Source organism: Periplaneta americana, chromosome 6, assembly GCF_040183065.1.
Source record: "Periplaneta americana isolate PAMFEO1 chromosome 6, P.americana_PAMFEO1_priV1, whole genome shotgun sequence".
Lineage (NCBI taxonomy): Eukaryota > Metazoa > Arthropoda > Insecta > Blattodea > Blattidae > Periplaneta > Periplaneta americana.
In genome coordinates this window covers 73,708,230-73,721,789 of record NC_091122.1, presented here as the reverse complement: position 1 = coordinate 73,721,789, position 13,560 = coordinate 73,708,230, and positions in this window count along the sequence as shown.

Below are 13,560 nucleotides of genomic sequence, written 5' to 3'. Positions count from 1 at the left end.
TCACGAGTTGAGTCACAGTACTGATAACTTTAATACATACTATAAAATTGTGTCTCAATAATAAATTAATAATTAAGGCTGAAGAGTTCTATTTAACAAAGCAATATTTGCAAGATGCCGTAATAATAAATGAGAATTTGGTTCACAATAATAATCCATTGTATACTCTCTGACCCCTTTAAAAATAGTTCCCAATTCTAACATAGTTAATATCAATACGCAGATACGAGAGTAGGGCCTTCTCAGCGAGTGACCCAACAAACTCCTTTTCCTCTTTCTGATCAGTTTCAACATCATTCTTTCTTCACCCATTCTTTCCAAGTGGTAGTGGTACTGGTATTACAGCTTAATTTCTTATTCTATCTGTCCACTTCACACGTTTCATTATTCTCCATATCCACATTTCAAATGTTTCTGTTCGCTTCTTTTCACTTCGTCGTAACATCCATGATTCTGCTCCATACAATGCCACACTCCATACACAGCACTTCACTAGCCTCTTCCTTAGTTCTTTATCCAGAGATCCGCAGAAGTTGTTCGTTTTTGTATTAAAGGCGTTCCTTGCCTTCTTTCAACTTCCTGGCAGCAGCTCATGTTACTGCTTATGGTATACCCCACATATTTGAAGCTGTCCACTTGTGCTATTGCCTCATTTAGAATTCGAAAGTTTACCTTATTTATTTTTCTTCCTATAACCATGGTCTTCGTCTTATTTGCATTTATCTTCATCTCATTCTGCTCACAGCTGTTATTAAGCTTCAGTAGCATATCCCTCAGCATCGTCTCCTTTTCTGCTAACAACTCCATATCAACAAATCTTATGCACTTTATTCTTCTTCCTCCTACTATCATTCCTCCCATGTTTTTAAAGAGAGTAAAATATAAACAAATAATGGAGCTACTGCCGTTTTGCAATAATATAATTGGCCATATTTTGCACTGATCACACACATCTTGTGCGAATAATATAAACTACAACACAAGACATAGCATAAAGTATATATATATATATATATATATATATATATATATATATATATATATATATATACAGGGTGGAAGTAGTATAATTATGCAAATTTGAACAGCGTATTCCTTGGGAACAATACAAAAGAAAATGCAAATAACATTTTGTGATTGTGATTTTGTGATTGAGATAAGTAGGCCGAAAATCTCTGCAAGGTGGAAACAGTGCGCAGACAAACGCACCCCTCTCAACCCCGTCCCCAGTATTACTCGACCAAGGCCAGTGGAGTCCTGCAGCCCGGAGCCGTGGCTCTACTGCTCCTGCGTTCGTAATACCGCATCGCGATAGTACAGTATGTGCGTTTGGAATAGGCTATTCCTATCTGGAAATCTTGCCTCATACAATCGCCGAGATTCATGACTGTTGCAATGTGATTCTCCGTAAATGAGCTTAATGTCAAGATATTCCTAGTTTGTAAATTTGGGCATTTTAAAATGCGGAAAACTAAACAACAAACCTGCACGTTTGCGCACGTAAGATGCACTCATGAATGTAAACACGCGTACCAACGTTCAAGCAAGACTGAGTACCGAGTACTGAACATGAACAAAACCATCCGATATTTTAATATAAATATATACACAGATATAAGAAAGAAAGAAAGAAAGAAAAATGAATGAAGAAAAAACGAGAGAGAGAAAGAGAAAGGGAGAGAGAAAAAAATAAATAAAGTAAGAAAGACAGATAGCTCGCATGCTGATAACCTGCATTTTCGACATCATTTCAAAATCGAACTTTGGAGCGCCAAAAATACTCTCTCTCTCTCTCTGTATGATGAAGTAGGGTGACCAGTCTTAACTCTAAGAGGTGGTTGGTTTCTAATACCGAGGACTAGAGGACTTAGACATTGCTTCTGCTGAACTAGTCTAGACTAAATTAGCCTACTGCATACCCATATACACTTCGTAGGGAGCAAAGGCTAATTGAGATTTCCCGGTCTGTGATCGGATCAAAAACCCTGATAGAACTGACATTTAATTCTTGCTGTAAATTCCGGTGAAGTCCGGAGGACCTAAATTAGTCAAATACACTCTACTCATCTCCACGCTGGGGCCCCCTGGGATCTTTTAAGATGCGAAGGAGAGAGAGTTGTGCAGAAAACAATAGGAAGCTACCGCATTTACCTTTCCCAAGAAAAACTGCAAACACTTCACTTGAAATGCGGATATGGAGAAGAATGGAGAGTGTGAAATGGACTGACAGAATAAGAAACGAAACTGTGTTGGAAAGAGTATGAGAAGATAGAATGAAAGTGATCAGGAAGAGAAACAGGAATTCGCCGAGTCATCGACTGAGAAGAAACTGCCTACTGAAGGATGTATTGGAAGGAATGGTGAACGGGAGAAGAATTCGGGGCAGAAGAAGATTTCAAATAAGATGACATTGAGATATATGGATCATATGCGGAGACTAAGAGGAAAGCAGAAAATAGGAAAGACTGGAGAGTGCTGGGTTTGCAGTGAAAGACGTGCCTTGGGCAAAACATTATGAATGAATGAATGAATGAATGAATGAATGAATGAATGAATGCACCTCGTTCACATCGTATATCTTACATACACATGGGCATATGCGGACTTTCTGCTTAAATGGATTCTGAGAAATTTCATTTTGTATTGATTGCTATACTAGTCTACTTTTCTTAATACGATGTCTCGATAATTGTTATCGTGTTATGTTTTGACGCATAACTACGTCGTTCCTTGGATGCTGGTGACGGAGAAAGTACGGAGTTTCGGATGTCCCAATAACTGCAAAATTTAAAACGCTTACTATACGGAAACTACATACAAGAACTGCTTCACCGCTACCGCTACCTTAGAGAGGGGTAGCAGTCCTGCCCGCGAGAGAACAAACATGATTTCATTTGCCCGTAAGGGTAAAACGCTCATACGGGAACCTAATTGCCAGTCCTTGTGTAAGTATTCAGAAGGAACTACGTATATCAGAAGGCACTACGTATATCAGAAGGCGAACGAAAACAACAGTATAGGGCCCAGTTGAAGGCGCGACAGTAAAAATTCGCTTCACTTTGAAGTCGAAACAGAGCTACTCTAAAATATAGTGAGTAATATTCAAATGCTCTACCATTCAGATTTTTGTAATTATTGTATTTTTTAATGTTAACAACAGAGAAATGAAATGGAAAACAGAATCCATGTTATTATTTTCCATAGCAGTCCGCCGAGTTAGCTCTGTGGTAGCGTATCTGCTCTAGACTAGCCAGGCCGGGTTCGATTCCCGGAGTGGTTAGACATTTTTATGTAAAATTTCTACCTCGGGACTAGGAGAGATGGCGGTGTGCAACTTGTAATGACTAGATTGTGCACCAATATGCCTGGGCTAAATCCCAAATCTCTCCGCAGTGCATATGAAGAGAAGGCATATGTCACTGTTGATAGTGATTCGTCCGTCGGATGGGGACGTTAAGCCTGGCGGCCCCCTTGGTGCTATTCGACAGGAGTAGGCTACGTGCCGGCACCGGGTTTCCCCTTCTCTCTTCCTCATCTTCATCATCACTCATTCCAGACACTACACTTGCACGAACACTTACACATACACTCACCCTAGTACACGACATAACTCTCCACAGATACAAATCATGTACAGTGTGGCCCGTCGAAGTGGTGTACAAATAGAAAATCGGTCACAGTTCTGCCATCTATCTGCAAGTGTAGTTGGTAGGCACTGGACACACACTTTTGTTAGCACATAATAGTTGTACGTTTAAGGGCACTTACTGTCCACCGTTGTGGAGTATGGTCTGACTGTGAACAAGCTGGTCCGGGTTCCAATCCTGCTTGGGATAAGTTACAGTACCTGGTTGGGTTTTTTTGTGTGTTTTCCCTGAACCAACTGAAGCAGAAATGCTGGGTGACTTTAGGCGTTGGACCCGGGCTCATTTCGCCAACATTAATACACATATCTTAATCACCATACCACAGCCCAGGTTAAGTTAACAGTGCGGCGTGCTGTACTTGTATAAGAGCTCGGCCGTTCGGCTACCCAATCATTCACTGAATAGGAGTGGTAAGCACAATAAGTCTCAGGCTTCCTTCGGGTCCCTCCTCCGTACAAGAAAGAAAAGGACATTTGTTAGAGAGTACCAGCTGTTCCGCATGCTTTACCTAACTCAAAATATGAGTAAATTTAATTTTCTCCAGACAGACAAATAAGAAAAATTTTCACCAATCATAAAGCAAAACCTGCTACGTTTATTGATACCCACAATTTAGTAAGTATGATTATTTCAGTTTAAAATAATTAAAACAAAAATCAAGATTTCAGAATTTTTTTGTCTAGTACCATTCTTTGAGTAGCTATTTTTAGAATTTAATGAAAATTATTATGCACATTATGAAAGCTTTTACGGTATAGGCTAATGTCTTAATTATTTTTAATATTTTAACACAATCATATTCACAATTTTTATTTCGCATATAGGCTAATGTCAAATTACTAATAAATAATATGCATAAAAATTATTATTAAAAAGCTTATAAAATGTACCAGACGGGAAAAAATCACTCCAATGTTTATTTTCAACTGAAAGAAAATAATCTAATTACTTATTACGAATATCGTTAACTCAGCAGGGTCTCTTGCATGATTGATGAAAATTTTGTCTGTCTGCTATAGTTCTTGGGAAAATTCATTTTTTTTTTTTTTTAGATAGGAACAGCTGGAAATCCCTATCAAGTGTCTTTAAAAGCTTACAGCGAAGGACATAATACTCCATAATCTTTTTTTTTTCTGTTATCGAGAATCCAGAAGAATTTTCCCGTCCGCTGGACACCTCAGTTGTGGTTTCTTCCGCCTGAAAGTCGAGGTTCTCTTTCGGGGTTTCAACTCGTATACTTTAAATTCGAACCCAAACACTGTATTCACTGGAAGACCAAGGTCGACGTATAAACCGAAGGCTTCAATTCTTGAAGAAAATATTAATATTTATGTTCATGATATTGATGAAGATGGTAGTAATGATAATGTGAACGATGACTTTAATTAGTTTTGACTAATGTTGTTCTTGACAAATGGTACTCTGTCATTTTCCCCTCTTGAGTATTGCACAGAGTTGGTGGTAAACTAAAATTTTATATCCAAGATACACGAGTTACATGGCATTTAAATAGATATTTCCTGTTTATTTAAAGTAATATTACACGGTTTTCCAAGTCTTCTACGCTCAGTGAGTGGTCTGCAGAAGAATGAATCACGCACTAAGGTCCCACGTTTGAAACTTTCTGTAATCTCCATGTGACCTCTCTTTCATGTTCTGTCATTTTACATTCTGACAAATGTGTTGCACTGGTAATGTTGGATCGGGCATCACGCATTCAAATCTATTAGGTCAAATAGTGACCTCATGTCGGTGTGTGCTCTTTGACCTTCTCCCTCGCCGTCCCATGGGAGCAGATCAATGAAACACTTGCAATACATACGTGACACATTGCTCCTACCGCTGGAGTAATAAAAACAAGCGAGGAATAATGCGTGTCAGTTTGATTCATCAATCAAAATGTCGGAATGATGACAGCCAATTCATCTCTGACAGATTGCAAATAACATTTGGAATATATATGACGCCATGAAGAGAAGGACGGAATTTCTTTATTATCACTCCCCGAAATTATACAGCTCGCTAAATGTAAAATATAAATTCATCATAATGCAGTCACGAAGATGTCCCTAAAGTTGGTCACTTTTGGCTTCAATTTTGCTATCCAGTTCTTTAAGAGATCATGCCGAAAGTTTGCATTCCTCTAGCTCATAATTTTTTATCCAGTTTGGAATTGTGTTTTATCCATCCTAGCTATCTGCTTTGTATGCGTTGATTATTTGTACTCCATGGATTTCAATTTATCCAATGTCTGCTTGCTTATTTTATTATTATGTGATGAGCATCTAACTGTTCGTCGGAGAAATTCCATGTCTACAGATTGTAGTAAGTCTTTGGTTATTTTACGTTACGGTATATCTAAGCTGTCCATACAAAAAAGCTGGTAAAGTATGTTATTTATACATTACAAATTTTGAACAGTTTTAATGAACTTTTATGACAGTTTTCTTACAAGACCCCATAAGTGTAAAACATTTTATGCTCTAATTCAAAAGTTTTCTCTTCTTCCTGATGTGAAACACGATTTATGTAGGAATTTGTAGGAATTTTAATAACGAATTTCGCCACCGGCGTGGCTCAGTCGGTTAAGGCGCTTGCCTGCCGGTCTGAAGTTGCGCTCGGGCGCGGGTTCAATCCCAGCTTGGGCTCATTACCTGGTTGGGTTTTTTCCGAGGTTTTCCCCAACCGTAAGGTGAATACCAGGTAATCTATGGCGAATCCTCGGCCTCATCTCACCAAATACCATCTCGCTATCACCAATCTCATCGACGCTAAGTAACCTTGTAGTTGATACAGCGTCGTTAAATAACCAACTAAAAAAATAATTTCGATTGAGTCCTAGTATCAAAATAATGGACATATTAAATAGTTATTTATGGTGTAAGGGAGGTAAGTAGGATTTGCTAGCCGAGGACTCGTTTGCCCCCGAACAAAGTGAGAACTAGCCATACTTAGTCCGACGATGGTCAACTCTACTTACCTCCCGAATTGCACATAATATTTTTTCCACGCACTGATTCTAAATATAGTTATTTATGGTATATTATTTTAATTTTATATTAATTTATACCAGTTAATGGGTTGACTTGTTCATTGACAGTCTATTGTTCGTTATAGTTTTGTTTGTTATCATGGGACAATAGTTGTTTATTTGTGTGAAATAGATATGCAGACATTTGCTGGTAAGAAAAAGATGTATTACAGCATAGATGAGGCTACGAGTGCAACTTGTCAATTTCTACTTCCATAAAAGTCAAAGAAAAGATATGAGAATGCATGTAAGTGCTTCAAAGAATGGTGTTCTAAAAAGGGTACCAACATTTGTGAATATTCGTTGTTGGCATATTTCCTAGATAAGTCTACAAGATTACAATCCCCCGCAAGTTTATGGTGTGAGTATTCGACGTTAAAAGCTATATTGGTGACAGTTCACGGAACAAAAAAGAGGTGGCCCGAAAGGTTCTTCACGGAAAAGGTGAAACTTTTAGCACTAATGAGGCAGTAGGCCTAGTCGCTAAGATGAACGTAATTGAAATTGTAGAAAGCGTTGATATGAGAAAGAAATACAATTAAATTCTGAATTGGATCGAAATATTGTAAATAATGTGAGTTCCTGCAATAATCGCGATATCATAATCCATTTTAAGTGATTTGTAGGCCTATAAGATAAAATCACAAGAAACATCAAATTTAATGACTATATTGTGTTTTTGTTAATTCTTTATTATAATTACTTATTTATGCAATTCAGGAGATAACGCCAAACAGCTGCTTATTTTTGTTCAATCTTCTTCTGTTTTATTACTATCATATTTTGTTTTCATTATTGGATGAAAATACAAGTAGAAAAGGAGAATTTATGAACCCACTATCCCTTATTGCAAAACATCATATAAACTCAGGGATATAGAAGTCATCGGATTAATGGTGGGCGCTAGAGGGATCATAACAAAACAATTTGTGCCATTCTGTCATAAATTTGGAGTCCCAACAACAACAATTAAGGAAATTTCTATTATAGCTTTGAGGGGTTCTCTGCAGATTTTACAGAGACATTTGTATTTCAATTCAAATTACAGTTGAATTTTCTCAGTCTATTTTTATCTGTATTTTTATCAATTTTCATTATGTGAAATATTATCTACTGCAAATTTTAGTTTCTTGTAAACAAATTTCTTGTAAGTTTTTTTTAATGTCATTTTAAATGTTACTGTTTAACATTCTTTGTTTTTGGCAACCTCACCAAGTTAAGGATGATTGGATTATATATATATATATATATATATATATATATATATATATACACAGTCTAGTACATACAGTCACGAAGCTCAATACGTAGAGAATATGTATCCATAGATAGATGGTAACCACTAGGATTGCTACTACAGCGAATAGGGATTATAAAGAATGGACACTGAGCGAATGTTCCTGTGTTTTTTTTTTTTTCTGTGTGCGCCGGCGTTTAGTTCCACTTTCAAGCGCTACAGATTAGTGTAATCGAGCATACGCTAAGATAATAATTGAGTATAGAATTGAGACACAGGATCCAAACATCGCCTACCTTATTGCATAATCCAGTAACGCTTTGTTTCAAATAAATTCAAGTTAATAGTTTTTCCTTATTTCTCAGTGGCAAACTAGTTGTAATAATATTTTTTTTTTATATTTCAGATGTAATAAACTATATTATAAAATAATATAATACATTATAAAATTAAGTATCGAATTCGTTTAATATTTGTATATAATATAATATAGGTATATGGGTTTACTTCTCATAAGTGTTTTGTTTTTCCATTTTCAGTGCTATCAAATCATTACATATTTTAATTGTTGTTGGGGGGGGGGGGGTCAACGTCTCAACTCTCATTATGAAGGAACTCTAGAGTCTAGACATTACAGTTAATGACTGATTTATTATTTTATGGATCCAATTTATTTTGAGTACATAATGTACCTAGATGTATTAATTATATATGTTACATTTCCGCTGTGTCGACTGCTAGCTGGTGTGATGTCAGCGCCAACTGTAGGGAGAAAGCAGAATCTCACGTTCTAGCTGGCTTGAAGGTAACTGAAATCAATCCGGCTACATCAAAGGTACCGACGCGAAGTGTCTATACTTAATTACCTATGCGCTGGCTACTATCGCCTCAACACAATGCGAAATAGTACCCTCAACAACTCAAGCTTCGTGACTGTATATACCAGATTGTGATATTAATGTAGCAGAATTTTGTTGGTTAAATTATACAATTAGATAATCCATTATTAATTATTTTTCTTTCGATATAAAGAAATAAACACGAGTACTTCCTGAATTGCATCGAAATATTGTAAATAATTTCAGCTCCTGCAATAACTTCAGTCCATCATCGTAGGGAGGTAAGTTAACTTACTTCACTTGGGAGGCAAGTTTTACTTATTCGTCAACATAGAACATACATAATAGTCGGACTGAGTAGCGTAGTTGGTATAGCACTGGCCTTCTGTGCTCGAGGTTGCGGGTTCGATCCCAGCCCAGGTCGATTGCATTTAAGTGTACTTAAATGCAATCATGTCAGTAGATTTACTGACATATAAAAGACCTCCTGCGGGATAAAATTCCGGCACACCGGCGATGCTGATATAACCTTGGCAGTTGCGAGCGCCGTTAAATAAACAATAAAAAAAAATATCATTTACCATAGCAGGAGTGGAAAATAGTAATATGCGTTACAAGAGCGGTATGTTGAAGTTTTCATGTTCGAGGAAAAGTTTTAAACGTAGTTGAACTTTTTTAATTACCGAGAACATGAAAACAAACATACCGCTCGTGTATCGTACATTATTTTGTGCGAAGATCGTTTATTACATACCTGAAAGAGGAATTTCTAATTAGTTGCAATGAAATCTCCATCTTGGTTTCTGTTCAATGACGGCAAATTTGCAAAACAAAAATATCTATCTTCAACATTGTTTCTTTAAAATGTTTTCTGTGTTCACTATACTCCAGCAGGCCGTGATATACGTCTGTCTTCCCCCCCCCCCCCGTCTATAAATGCGAACTTCAAACAAACGGTAAGGTTATGTAATGATTTTTGCAAATATTTAAAAACAATAGGCTAATTAACAGTGCAATTTACGTGAAATTGCAGTGGTTAGTTTCCAATTTATAATTATTACTATATTGAACGTCTCTAAAAATAATATGTTAAAAGCCTAAAGCAGTAAAATCAATATGTCACTTAAGCGGTAAGAAGAGGGAAATTGTTATGTGTGTTAGGTTGGGAATACTGAATGTGGAATTTTAGACTTTCCGCAGATTGGTTTATTGCGGAAACCAAGCAAATACGCACGATCTCGCACAAAACATATTACTTGGCTTTACTTTAGTTTCCTCTGGCAATGAGTGGTTAAAATTTCGCTACCATCAGAACTATAGAAAATTAATGAAGTGGATTAATGTTATGTTGTGTAACGATACTCTAAAAAAAACTTTAATATTGAATAAATATATACAGAGTGAATCAAAACTCAGGAACCATATAAATATCTTCCATATGCTTGATTTTCGATTACTATAGGTGTTACCAGTATTTGTAAGACCAAATGCTCTATCAGTGACACATTCGAGACACATTCGATTCTAGCCCTCAGCTATCTCAAAAACTGCCATTTTGAATGCAACTTTGAAATTTTAAATGGAAAGGGGATCATGTAGTTACTCAAAATCATGTGAAAGTTTCTGAGAAAAACAATGGTGCAATCCGTTTTGAGATATCTCTAATCGTTTTCAAATTATTTAAAGATAACTATCATAATGACACAAACATTAGTTACTGAATGTACAGATATTTTGTAACATGGTGCGGTACTAAGGAGGCTTTGGAAAATATATTTTTATGCAATTCTGGTAAATAACTTTTCCTGCTGCAACATTTCTATGGCTTAACCTACCAGAATGAAGAATGATATCAATTCTTTTAATAATGCCATCATGGAAATCAAGAAATTTGTTATAGGAAAGCTTAAAATAATCACAACAATGCATTGGAACTGTCACAGGTTAACCAAACAGTAGAGCAGGAAAAGTTAATTACGAGAATTGTATAAAAATACCCTTTCCAAAGCCTCCTTAGTACTGTACCATGTTACAAAATATCTGTAGATGCAGTAACTAATGTTTGTGTCATTATGACAGTTATCTTTAAATAACTTGAAAACGATTAGAGATACCTCAAAACGGATTGCACCATTATTTTTCTAAGAACATTTTACATGATTTTGAGTACCTACATAACCCTCGTTCCATTTAAAATTTCGAAGTTGCATTCAAAATTGAGGCTTTTGAGATAGCCGAGGGCTAGAATCGAATGTGTCACTGGTAGAGAATTTTATCTTACAAATATTGGTAACACCAATAGTAATAAGAAATCAAGCATACGGAAGATATTTATATGTTCCAGGCTTTTGATTCACCCTGTATTTCTGTCGTACAAAGAACTAGATCGAAACTATTCTGGGTTCATTCAATAGCCAAAAGCTCCATCATTCAGCATGAAAATTTCAAAAAGCTATGTTCATTAGAACCATATTTCTCTGCCGGGCTGCTTTCATGAAATTTTTTCTCATTTTTCACATATCTTAACCACCATCTCCCCTTTCTCCCCTTAATGTACCTTCACTTCTCTAGCGATAGCTATTTTCTCAGCAGGCTGTAGCAATTTCGGAGAAGAGTATAGGATATCCATCTGTATAAAATAATGCATGGCTAATATCGAGCAAGTATGTCTCCTTTTAAATATATTGCACAGACGTTTAATTCTGCATTTCCAGCCTAGATTGTGGGAGCGATATATCTCGATGTGAGCTCAGGAACGCTATTAGCAGTCTTGCAGCCACCACAAGCTTGCCTCCGAGCAATAATGATTGTTATCTTGGGCGTGCACGGTATCATTCAGCACATCAACTAGCGCAATGCTGTGGTCTTCCTTCATGTATTTTATACCATATGACATGTTTGTAATAAGGTAGCGCATCCATAATAAAAGCTTAATAGAATTCACGCATTCATCATTTATATAAGGCATTAGATTTGAAGCAACAACGAGTAGAATAAGCAGGTAATAACATTTTTGCGTACACAATTGATGAAACATTCAAGGGAAGATGTATCCTGCAATAATCTTTATAATATGAATAAAGCAAATGTAAAGAGTATTTTTACGCTGAAAAAAATTAATTCTTTCAAGATCACATCAATACACGTTTCTAACTTTTCTTCTAATGTAGGTTATTTATCGGCGTGGCTAAGTCGGCTAAGACGCTTGCCTGCCGATCTGTGGTTGCGCTCGTGCGCCGGTTTGATCCCAGCTTGGGCTGATTACCTGGTTAGGTTTTTTCGGAGTTCTCCCCAACCGTAAAGTTATTGTCAGATAATCTATGGCGAATCCTCGGCCTCATCTCACCAAATACCATCTCGCTATCACAGTCCTATCGACGCTAAATAACATAAAACTTGATACATGTCGTTAAATAAACAATAAAAAATATATCTGCTATATATTGATGGCTTATCAAGGATCGGCTATATGATGATAGGTTATAAAAATTGGAAATTTATCCTTTGAGGTGGAAAAGTTCAAATATGTTGGAGTAACAATAACAAAAATAAACGAAATTCGGGAAGAAATTAATAATAATAATAATTTAATAATTTATTTATTTAATCTGGCAGAGCTAAAACCAGTAGGCCTTCTCTTCCGCCCAGCCAGACTCTAATTCTAATTGAATACAATTGCTTACATAGTTATTACAATAATATCTAGACCATAAAACAACATGAAAGTAAATAATGAAAGTTGGATAAGTAACGTTAGTGTGACAATAATAAACATTGGTAAGAAATAGTTATAATAATAATAATAATAATAATAATAATAATAATAATAACAACATATATAACATATATATTGTATTATTATTATTATTATTATTATTATTATTATTACTACTACTACTACTACTACTACTATTATTATTACTATCATTATTACCATCATTATCATTATTATTATTATTATTGTTATTATTATTACTATTATTATTCTTCTAAAGCAAGGAAATACACTATCACATTTGAAGAGTCCACTGCAAGAATGATGGATGTCACTTTCTTGTCGAAAATGAACGAAGACTGTAAATGCATAGCTTAAGACATATAGAATGTACATACAGTTATATAGCATTAACACTGATAGTCATTGTCCAGTAATGATCGGAAAATCACAGTTAAGCTTTGAGCGCTAAGCATTTCAAACTTTCAATTGCTTCTCCCGCAAAATGTAGTCAAAATGACATCCATCATTCTTGCAGTGGACTCTTTATTTACTTTTTAACTCCGCTCTATAATATGCCATTAGGAAAGAAAGTTCAGGATAACCGAGAGGGTTTGCAATTGAAAGCTTTACATCAGCTTCTTGTCTATGCGGATGACGTGAATATGTTAGGAGAAAATCTACAAATGATTAGGGAAAACACGGAAATTTTACTTCAAGCAAGTAAAGCGATAGATTTGGAAGTAAACCCCGAAAAGACTAAGTATATGATTATGTCTCGTGACCAGAATATTCTACGAAATGGAAATATAAAAATTGGAGATTTATCCCTCGCAGAGGTAAAAAAATTAAAATATCTTGGAGCAACAGTAACAAATATAAATGACACTAGGGAGGAAATTAAACGCAGAATAAATATTATTATTCCGTTGAGAAGCTTTTGTCATCTAGTTTGCTGTCAAAATATCTGAAAGTTAGAATTTATAAAACAGTTATATTACTGGTTTTACTGTATAGTTGTGAAACTTGGACTCTCACTTTAAGAGAGGAACAGAGATTAAGGGTGTTTGAGAATAAGGTTCTTAGGAAAA